This window comes from Salmo salar, chromosome ssa07 (genome assembly GCF_905237065.1).
Source record: "Salmo salar chromosome ssa07, Ssal_v3.1, whole genome shotgun sequence".
NCBI lineage: Eukaryota > Metazoa > Chordata > Actinopteri > Salmoniformes > Salmonidae > Salmo > Salmo salar.
The window spans coordinates 31174265-31186070 of record NC_059448.1 but is presented as its reverse complement, the minus strand read 5'-3'; positions in this window follow the sequence as shown (position 1 = coordinate 31186070).

Here is an 11806-nt window from a genome sequence, read left to right as displayed (position 1 = left end):
CTTTTTTTTTCTCCACACATAGTGTTGCGTGTTCCTTCCAAACAACCAAACTGTAGTTTCATGTATACAGAATATTTTGCCAGCAGTGCTGTGGAACATCCAGATGCTCTTTTGCTGACTTCAAACATGCAGCAATGTTTTTTTTTTTTTTTACAGCAATGGCTTCTTCTGTGGTGTCCTCCCATGAACACCATTCTTGTTTAGTGTTTTACGTATCGTAGACTTGTCAACAGAGATGTTAGCATGTTCCAGAGATTTCTGTAAGTCTTTAGCTGACACTCTAGGATTCTTCTTAACCTCATTGAGCATTCTGTGCTGTGCTCTTGCAGTTATCTTTGGAGGATGGCCACTCCTAGGGAGAATAGCAACAGTGCTAAACTTTCTCCATTTATAGACAATTTGTCTTACTGTGGACTGATGAAAATCAAGGCTTTCAGAGATACTTTTGTAACCCTTTCCAGCTTTATGCAAATCAACAATTCTTAGGTCTTCTGAGATCTTTTGTTCGAGGCATGGTTCACATCATATGCTTCTTGTGAATAGCAAACTCATATTTTTTTTTTTTTTTTTGTATAGGCAAGGGCAGCTCTAACCAACATCTTGTCTCATTGACTGGACTCCAGGTTAGCTGACTCCAAGTAGCTTTTGGAAAAGTCATTAGCCTAGGAGTTACATACTTTCTCCAACCTACACAGACTGTTTAAATGACATATTCAATATAGACAAGAGAAATACAATTAGTGTGTTATTAGTTTAAGCAGACTGTCTGTGACTTCGATGAAGGTCAGATCTCATTTTATGACCAATTTATACAGAAATCCAGAATTCCAAAGGGTTCACAATTTTTCTTGCCACTGTATATCAATATTTGCACAAAGGAGTTTCCACAGCCATTTCTCGCATAAATAATTTTACCGACACAAAGATCCCACCATGTCGAACAAACACATTTTTTGTAGGCATTTATGAAATTGTACTGGTATTTCATGTTTCCATCAGCCTGGTTATGATTTTTTTTTTGTCATGCATCAGGTAATTCATGGATGGAAATGTGGTTAGTGTGGGGTAATTGAACCTATGAGCCCCAGCCCCAAATTAATGGAAGATCTAAGCTTCAAAGAGGGAATGGGTGTTTATAGATGTAAATGGGTATAAAGTATACAAAATAAATTGTGTGTGTGATTGCATTTTTCAGTGTGCCTCTGCTTTGCACAAGTCCTCATATTCTAAAATCAAATGATTTCTGTAACCAGTTGGGACCAACACCAGGTGGTGACCAGACCCTACCTATTTGTGTTGGTTCTTGGGGACTGCTCACAGGTTTTAAGTCATTATTGGAGCAAGATGCACTGGATGTGTGCTTCAAGTCCTATTATGTGTTTGATGTCAACTTTCCCACTGTGTCCCAGCATGGGAATTCCTACAGACCATGGTGTGTCAGCTGCCAGGAACAGAATCCCCTACACTAAGACTGTTGCGAGCATGTCTTTTATCAACTGAACAATAGTGGATAAGTATCTGCTCTTGTATGTAGTGTGAGAAGTGACAGGATGAATTAATAGATCAATGGATGAGCCTTGAGTGTCTCATTCCAATGCTAATATGCTCTTAACCTAAGCCCTGACTAAGACAATGGAGAGGTTCTACTAAACTATATGGAATTGTTTTAAAAAGGTCATACCAAGGATCATTTTGCTATTTTAAAACACCTTGAACTATCAAATATATAAAACAAATTTGGCCTTACTGCTATTAGCCCATACAAATGCATTGACTAACAGATTTAATGCATGGAAAACTCATATCTGAAACACTTGTAATTAAACAAAAATAATGAATTAACCCCTTTTGGCATTAAACAATCTCATATACAGTGCATTTGGAAAGTGTTCGGACCCCTTGACTTCTTCCACAGTTTGTTACGTTACAGCCTTATTCTAAAATAGATTAAATCGTTTTTTTCCCCCTCAATCTACACACAATACCCCATAATGACAAAGCAAAAACAGGTTTATAAATTTTTGCAAATGTATTACAAAGACAAAACTGAAATATCCCATTTACATAAGTATTCAGACCCTTTACTCAGTGCTTTGTTGAAGCACCTTTGGCAGCGATTCCAGCCATGAGGCTTCTTGGGCATGATGCTACAAGCTTTGCACACCTGTATTTGGGGATTTTTCTCCCATTCATCTTTGCAGATCTTCTCAAGCTCTGTCTGGTTGGATGGGGAGTGTCACTGCATAGGTATTTTCAGGTCTCTCCAGAGATGTTCGATTGGGTTCAAGTCCGGGCTCTGGCTGGGCCACTCAAGGACATTCAGAGGCTTGTGCCGAAGCCACTCCTGTCTTGTCTTGGCTGTGGCTTAGGGTCGTTGTCATGTTGGAAGGTGAGTCTTCGCCCCAGTCTGAGGTCCTGAGCACTCTGGAACAGGTTTTCATGAAGGATCTCTCTGTACTTTGCTCCTTTCATCTTTCCCTTGATCCTGACTAGTCTCCCAGTCCCTGCCGCTGGAAAACATCCCCACAGCATGATGCTGCCACCACCACCATGCTTCACCTTAAAGATGGTGCCAGGTTTCCTCCAGACATGATGCTTGGCATTCAGGTAAGAGTTCAATCTTGGTTTTATGAGACCTGAGAATCTTGTTTCTCATGGCCTGAGAGTCCTTTAGGTGCCTTTTGCCAAACTCCAACCAGGCTGTCATGTGCCTTTTACTGAGGAGTGGCTTCGGTCTGGCCACTACCATTTAAGGTCTGATCGGTGGAGTGCTACAGTGAGGGGAAAAAAGTATCCCCTGCTGATTTTGTACGTTTGCCCACTGACAAAGAAATTCAGTCTAATTTTAATGGTAGGTTTATTTGAACAGTGAGAGACAGAATGACAACAACAAAAAATCCCGAAAAACGCATGTCAAATGTTATAAATTGATTTGCATTTTAATGAGGGAAATAAGTATTTGACCCCCTCTCAATCAGAAAGATTTCTGGCTCCCAGGTGTCTTTTATACAGGTAATGAGCTGAGATTAGGAGCACACTCTTAAAGGGAGTGCTCCTAACCGCAGCTTGTTACCTGTTAAAAAAAAAAAAAAAAAAAAAGACACCTGTCCACAGAAGCAATCAATCAATCAGATTCCAAACTCTCCACCATTGCCAAGACCAAAGAGCTCTCCAAGGATGTCAGGGAAAAGATTGTAGACCTACACAAGACTGGAATGGGCTACAAGACCATCGCCAAGCAGCTTGGTGAGAAGGTGACAACAGTTGGTGCGATTATTCGCAAATGGAAGAAACACAAAAGAACTGTCAATATCCCTTGGCCTGGGGCTCCATGCAAGATCTCACCTCGTGGAGTTGCAATGATCATGAGAACGGTGAGGAATCAGCCCAGAACTACACGGGAGGATCTTGTCAATGATCTCAAGGCAGCTGGGACCATAGTCACCAAGAAAACAATTGGTAACACACTACACCGTGAAGGACTGAAATACTGCAGCGCCCGCAAGGTCCCCCTGCTCAAGAAAGCACATACATTCCCGTCTGAAGTTTGCCAATGAGCATCTGAATGATTCAGAGGACAACTGTGAGAAAGTGTTGTGGTCAGATGAGACCAAAATGGAGCTCTTTGGCATCAACTCAACTCGCTGTGTTTGGAGGAGGAATGCTGCCTATGACCCCAAGAACACCATCCCCACCGTCAAACATGGAGGTGGAAACATTATGCTTTGGGTGTTTTTCTGCTAAGGGGACAGGACAACTTCACTGCATCAAAGGGACGATGGACGGGGCCATGTACCGTCAAATCTTGGGTGAGAACCTCCTTCCCTCAACCAGGGCATGTAAAATGGGTCGTGGATGGGTATTCCAGTATGACAATGACCCAAAACGCATGGCCAAGGCAACAAAGGAGTGGATCAAGAAGGAGCACATTAAGGTCCTGGAGTGGCCTAGCCAGTCTCCAGACCTTAATCCCATAGAAAATCTGTGGAGGGAGCTGAAGGTGCGGGTTGCCAAACGTCAGCCTCTAAACCTTAATGACCTGGAGAAGATCTGCAAAGAGGAGTGGGACAAAATCCCTCCTGAGATGTGTGCAAACCTGGTGGCCAACTACAAGAAACGTCTGACCTCTGTGATTGCCAACAAGGGTTTTGCCACCAAGTGCTAAGTCATGTTTTGCAGAGGGGTCAAATACTTATTTCCCTTATTAAAATGCAAATATTTTTATAACATTTTTGACATTTTGTTTTTCAGGATTTGTTGTTATTCTCTCTCACTGTTCAAATAAACATACCATTAAAATTATAGACTGTTCATTTCTTTGTCAGTGGGCAAACATACAAAATTAGCAGGGGATCAAGTACTTTTTTCCCTCACTGTGTAGAGATTGCCCTTCTGGAATGTTCTCCCATCTCCACAGAGGAACTCTGGCGCTCTGTCAGAGTGACCATCGGGTTCTTGGTCACCTCTTGGTCACCTCATTGCTCAGTTTGGCAGGATGGCCAGCTCTAGGTAGTCTTGGTGGTTCCAAACTTCTTGCATTTAAGAATGATGGAGGCCACTGTGTTCTTCAATGGTACATAAATGTTTCTGGTACCCTTCCCCAGATCTGTGCCTCGACACAATCCTGTCTAGGAGCTCTACGAACAATTATTTCGACTTCATGGCTTGGTTTTTGCTCTGACATGCACTGTCAACTGTGGGACCTTTTTATATAGACAGGTGTGTGCCTTCTAAATCATGTCCAATCAATTGATTTTACCACAGGTGGACTCCAATCATGTTGTAGACACATCTCAAGGAGGACCAATGGAAACAAGATGCACCTGAGCTCAATTTCACATCTTATGGTAAAGGTTTAGAATACTTATGTAAATAAGGTATTTCTGTTTTTTAAATTTTTTATGCTTTTGCAAAAAAAAAGTTTTTCACTTTGTCATTATGGGGTATTGTGGTTCTTCCTTTTAAAAGCTGCGAGCTTACACCGCGGGACTTAGGTACCCAGCGTCACGGCTTCATTGCTCCAGACCACCACAAGGGAGCGGTAGAGCACTCATTATGCATTTGGGTCCCAATGTTTTTATATGACCGATCATATCGAGTGGTTCAAATTAAGAATTTGACGCGCGCCACCTGTCCCTGGTGATTTTCTTCAGCAAAGATGGCTGACAATACATTATGGTGGAAACAAATGTACATTTTTATAACGTCATGAGTCAAGCAAAAAATATACAATTGAGAGGAATATGTTAATGTAGATATTTGTTTGTCTTAGTTAATTTACGAAAATCGCTATTTAGCAAGTTAGCTAGCTAGTGTTATGACATGAGTATGAATTTGTGTTTAATGTTATAGGGACTGCTGAGAGAACCAGGAAACCAGGCTGTCGTCTTGGGAAATAGTGGATGTAAAGAATCTACCTAGCTAAAGCATTTAGTGCAAATTGAATGTTCAATTGTTAGCGTGCTTTGCTTATATTTGCCATGCAATACAGCTGAAATAATATAGCTAGCTAACTATTTGCTTACTGTGTAGTGGAGGATAAAAATGATTGCATGCCTATGGATTTGTAGCTAGCTACAGTATGTAGCCGGTCTGTGTATGGACCCTAAAACTTTAGGTTCTGAACCTAATATTCATACCAATCAGTTGTTGTATCGACTTCCGAATGGCATTAATGAGGCCTATGGATTGAGTAGAATAACTTTATTGTGCCAAGGATGTACTGTAGTTATTACCATGCATGAGATTCCCCCCCCCCCCCACATTGTAGACTGTACATTGAATATATTCACTGATCATGTACTCTTCCTTGGCAAATAAAGGTGCGGTTCAGGTATGAATCTCTGACATTCTTTTTCAGTCATATCCAGTACCAGGAGTATCAAACTCCATTATTTGAATGATGCTGTGTCTGCATGTATGTATTACAATTATACATTTCAACAGTGTTAACTGCTCCTGGGACATCAATGATTACACATTGTAACTATGCAATAGACTAGAAACATGATTTATTAAGTAAAGGCTGATTTTGTAGTTCATGTATAAAGAAATACATCTATGCATATCTAACTCTCTACATCTGCATTACTCTGACGACACAGGATAGGTGTCGTATTCCAATGAGATACTTACATTCAACCAGTGGAGAATGTGAAACACTTTGACAAGTTCATTATCCAGTTGTTATAAATACATGCATTATAAATACAAGTTCAAGCTGTACCTCAATGCACATATGGTGTGCATTTATAAAAGAGGTGGGGAGAGGTAAAACAGAAGAGCAGGGAAGACTGCATATGATTAATGAATTCCAGTGATACCCTAATATTCTCTCAGTTCGTCACAATTACATAGTGTCTCTAGCGGTGTCTCCTAACCAACCTTCGGGCTGACTGGGAGCCCAAGGCTATTTTAACCTGTTGGGGCTAGGGGGCAGTATTTGCGCGGCCGGATAAAAAAACGTACCCGATTTTTCAACTGGTAACTACTCTTGCTCAGAAACAAGAAAATGCATATAATTAGTAGATTTGGATAGAAAACACCCTAAAGTTTCTAAAACTGTTTGAATGGTGTCTGTGTATAACAGAACTCATATGGCAGGCAAACACCTGAGAAGATTCCATACAGGAAGTGCCCTGTCTGACAATTTGTTGTCCTTCTGTTGCATCTCTATCGAAAATACAGCATCTCTGCTGTAAAGTGACATTTTATAAGGCTTCGATTGGCTCTCAGAAGGTGCCAGAAAGTGTATTGGGGTGTCTGCTGTCTCTGGGCGAAGAACAGCAGGAGAATTTGTGAGTGGTCAGCCTGGGGACAGTGACACTAAAGATGCGTGTTTATGAGAATTCGCCATTTTTTTCTTTCAGCCTTTGAATGAATACAACGTCGCCCGATTGGAATATTATCACTATTTTACGAGAAAAATAGCATAAACATTTATTTTAAACAGCGTTTGACATGCTTCGAAGCACGGTAATGGAATATTTTGAATTTTTTTTGTCACGAAATGCGCTCGTGCGTCACCCTTCGGATAGTGACCTGAACGTATGAACAAAACAGAGCTATTTGAATATAACTATGGATTATTTGGAACCAAAACAACATTTGTTTAAGTAGAAGTCCTGGGAGTGCATTCTGACGAAGAACAGCAAAGGTAATCCAATTTTTGTAATAGTAATTCTGAGTTTAGGTTGTCCTAAACTTGGTGTGGGTGTCAAAATAGCTAGCCGTGATGGACCGGGCTATGTACTCAGAATATTGCAAAATATTGAGAAAATGTTGAGAAATTGAAGTTATAGCATTTTTGAGGTATTTGTATTTCGCGCCAAGCAATTCCACTGGCTGTTGACTAGCCCAGGGAAGTTAATGTTGAGGACAGACCTTCCGCTGGCGGAAAGCCTCGCCAATATCCAATGGAAGAACGTGGCGTGAAATACAAAAACCTCAAATACAATAATTTCAATTTTTCAAACATACGACTATTTTTTTTTCTTCATCTGGCCATGAAAATACTGCCCCCTATCCCAAACAGGTTAAGAGCGGATGAGGTGGCTGACGGGACTGGCTTCCTCTCTCACATCAAACATACCTGCAGATGCGAGACAGATGGATAGAGAGCATGATTAAGCCTTATTTGTTTTTATTCTTACACGGTCAGTCATCAGGCGGTGAAATGCAAAACTGACCTTTGATCATTAACTCTGGGACTACCCCATCTCCGTCTGTATTTCAATGTTAAGCATCCTTTTAATAATACTTCCTGTATAATATCCCTTATAACAAATCATAACATTGGCTAGAGACATGTGCATGTGACAATAGCAGGATCATATCAAGGATATCGTCACAAATGAAGACGTCAATACCACTTGAAGCTTGATGATGACTTGGTCATTTGAATCACCTGTGTAGTGCTAAGGCAAAAACTAAAATGTGCACCCCTTTGAGTCCCCAGGACTGAGAACCGCTGCTCTTCATTGGGTCCTGTTAATCTGCAGACAGGCTTTCACAGCTCTCTGTATCTGAGGACAGAAAACCTCACAAGAAATAGACTACACAAAAGTACCTGCTCTATCCAGAGTAGCCTACTCACTCACTTTGACAGCTGGACCTGCTATCCTTTCACCCTCCTCCAAAAACTACAAATCTTTGCCATTATCAAGAGTGACACTGGGGCAAAAACAATATCCTACATAGTGTGGGAGGACTGCACCTAAAAAAGGCTTGTCGTGGACGAATCAGAATTAGTTGGGTAACATAGATAATTAAGATGTTTTATTAGTTTAATATGCTTATTTGAGGTACTTGTCATTAGAAAGTGTCCATTGGACTCTGGTGTCTTTTCAGTTGCATGTCTACCTTAGCCACCACAGTCTGGAGGCTCATAACTAATCGAAGAGCATGCATGTATATGTCCTGACCAAAAGATGAGTCAGTGGTAGGGTTCACTTCACGCTGCAGCACAGCATGATTCTCAGTAGACAGGGCATGGGTTGTCAGGAACAATGACCCCATTGTCAGTGTTTCCAGATTATCCTCCTGATAAAGTAGGTCCTCCACCTGCTGAATCTGGATTGCTCAAAAGAAACAAATCTGTATTAATGGCGATACATTTGGCAGCAACGGGCTTGATAGTCCAGTGACAATGGCTGAGTGTTATGTGGTGTAAATCTTAAAATTAGCAGCTGATATAAGTAAAAAATAAATAAAAAATGTAATGCATGTTAGACAGGTTCCATGTACAACAAGACAGGCAGAGAGGAAGAGAGAAAAAGAACACAGAACAGTTTAATTACTTCTGGTTATGGACACTTTTGCCAGCAATAAAGCTTACACGGCCGGTTCCTTGGACAGTGAACATCTGGCAATACCTACATTTTCAACCCCTTGATCAGCTAGCACTCAAAGTAAAGAAAATAGCTTATTTTTTTGTAGATATGAAAACAATAACGGAGATATGACCATTCAATCTAAAGCAGCAGATGTCATTTTCAGGATACGTCAATACAGCACAGAAAGCTTAACACCAGACTGGTATTGTGGTTGTTCATTAGGTGATGGGAAATATGCAATATGCATACAAAATAATATACTTACCTTCCTTGAATCCATCTTTACCGCCATAGATAACAATGTATCTTGGAAAAAAACATTGGAATTAAAAGTGGAATGTTTAACCTATTAACCTGCTTCACTATTTATGTATTGCCAGTTGATGTAGAACAACTTTAATTTCATACATTGACAATTTGTCTATGAATAAAAAAAGTTAAAATAACTTAGAATTGGAGACATTATATAACTTAGAATTGGAGACATTATACATCTTAGTATCTTTATCAATTTATTTGTATCAATGTGGGCGAGAGACGGGAGCAGGAACAGAGTATTTTGCCGAGCAATGCAACAAAGCTTGATCATTCTGGCAATGATATCTGCACCATCTACATGCTGCAAAAACTCCCTAACTCTTCGCCATTGTACACAATTGCCCATTGCTTGGAGACTTCTGACATATCAGAATAGCATTCCCTGACAGACATATTGTGTTCTTTCATCCTTCTGTAAAAAAAGCTAACCGTTTACACTGTCATGAAATATGATTATATATCGATTATGAAACAAATAGGACATGGCCTGCTTATGAGTTGCCATGAAATAAAGTTAGATGAATTCAACTGAAAATGGCAAGAACAGGCGTTCATAGCTTAATGTTTTTGGTTAGCTTGAGAATAATAATTGCATGATTTATCATTCTACGGTAGGTATGTATATATGTAATATAGTAGAATGTTATGAACCGACACTGAATCATAGGAGCTAACTACTAGCCATGTAGAAGTTGGACGGAAGAATGCCCAGTGCTGCTTCCCTGAGATGCCATCATCACACAGTCCTTCGTAGGTGTCCGCTATGACTTCCTTTGTGTTAAAAAGAAAGGCTGAACAGTATTGGTTGTAGCCAAACTGACACAAAAAAATGGCCAAAATGTAGGGTGGTTGATAGCGAAATTAAATATGATTTTTTTTTTTTTTTCATATACATTTTTGGGGAATAAAATGCATTAAGTTTTGCGCTCTTACAAAATATTTGATTGCAATTTAATTTTTTACTTTGAAGCCTCTTTCAGAACAATTATTTTTGATTGAAAATAAAGTTTTGCTCTTGATAAAAATACATCCATTTGTTGCAAGTTGGGGAGGGGGGCTAATAGCTGAACAATGGACTATTCAACCTTTACTAAAGAATAGCCTAATAGCCGAGCTAGGTGTGAAAACCCCCCCGTCCTATCAGAGACCAGATTTGCCCTAACGACCAAGGGAGAGTTAGAGCACTGATTATGCTTTTGGGTCCCAATGCACTACTGTGTCTCTAACTGACAATGAATGGGCAATATAAACCAAATAATAAACTGATAATTGTGCACGACTTCAAATGAAACAAGCAGGGAGCACGTTTCAAACCGCAACCTTCTTGCCCCAAGTACAGCGCGCTATCGACAGTGCACCAAAAGCATGCTCAAGCCGCAGAGTCGCATCCTCGCGGCAGCTTACTACACAATGTAATAAAGTAATGACTTTTCAAATAAGTTACCTTACACGTTATGTTGGCTGACAATGTGTTAGCTACAGTTGAAGTCGGAAGTTTACATACACCTAAGCCAAATACATTTAAACTCAGTTTTTCACAATTCCTGACATTTAATCCTAGTAAAAATACCCTTTCTTAGGTCAGTTAGGATCAGCACTTTATTTTAAGAATGTGAAATATCAGAATAATAGTTGAGTGATTTATTTCAGCTTTTATTTCTTTCATCACATTCCCAGTGGGTCAGAAGTTTACATGCACTCAATTAGTATTTGGTAGCATTGCCTTTAAATTGTTTAACTTGGGTCAAATGTTTCGGGTAGCCTTCCACAAGCTTCCCACAATAAGTTGGGTGAATATTGCCCCATTCCTCCTGACAGCTGGTGTCAGGATGTAGGCCTCCTTGCTCGCACACACTTTTTCAGTTCTGCACAAAAATGTTCTATAGGATTGAGGTCAGGGCTTTGTGATGGCCACCAATACCTTGACTTTGTTGTCCTTTTTTGCAACAACTTTGGAAGTATGCTTGGGGTCATTGTCCATTTGGAAGACCCATTTGCAACCAAGCTTTAAAGTTCCTGACTGATGTCTTGATGTTGCTTCAATATATCCACATAATTTTCCTGCCTCATGATGCCATCTATTTTGTGAAGTGCGCTAGTCCCTCCTACAGCAAAGCACCCCCACAACATGATGCTGCCACCCCCATGCTTCATGGTTGGGATGGTGTTCTTCGGCTTGCAAGCCTCCCCCTTTTTTCTCCAAACATAACGATGGTCATTATGGCCAAGCAGTTCTATTTTTGTTTCTTCAGACCAGAGGACATTCTTTGTCCCCATGTGCAGTTGCAAACCATAGTCTGGCTTTTTTTATGGGGGTTTTGGAGCAGTGGCTTCTTCCTTGCTGAGTGGCCTTTCAGGTTATGTCGATATAGGACTTATTTTCCTGTGGATATAGATACTTTTGTACCTGTTTCCTCCGGTGTCTTCACAAGGTCCTTTGCTGTTGTTCTGGAATTGATTTGCACTTTTCGCACCAAAGTATGTTCATCTCTAGGAGACAGAACGTGTCTCCTTCCTGAGCGGTATGATGGCTGCGTGGTCCCATGGTGTTTATACTTGCGTACTATTGTTTGTACAGATGAACTTGGTACCTTCAGGCGTTTAGAAATTGCTCCCAAGGATGAACCAGACTTGTGGCGGTCTTCAATTTTTGT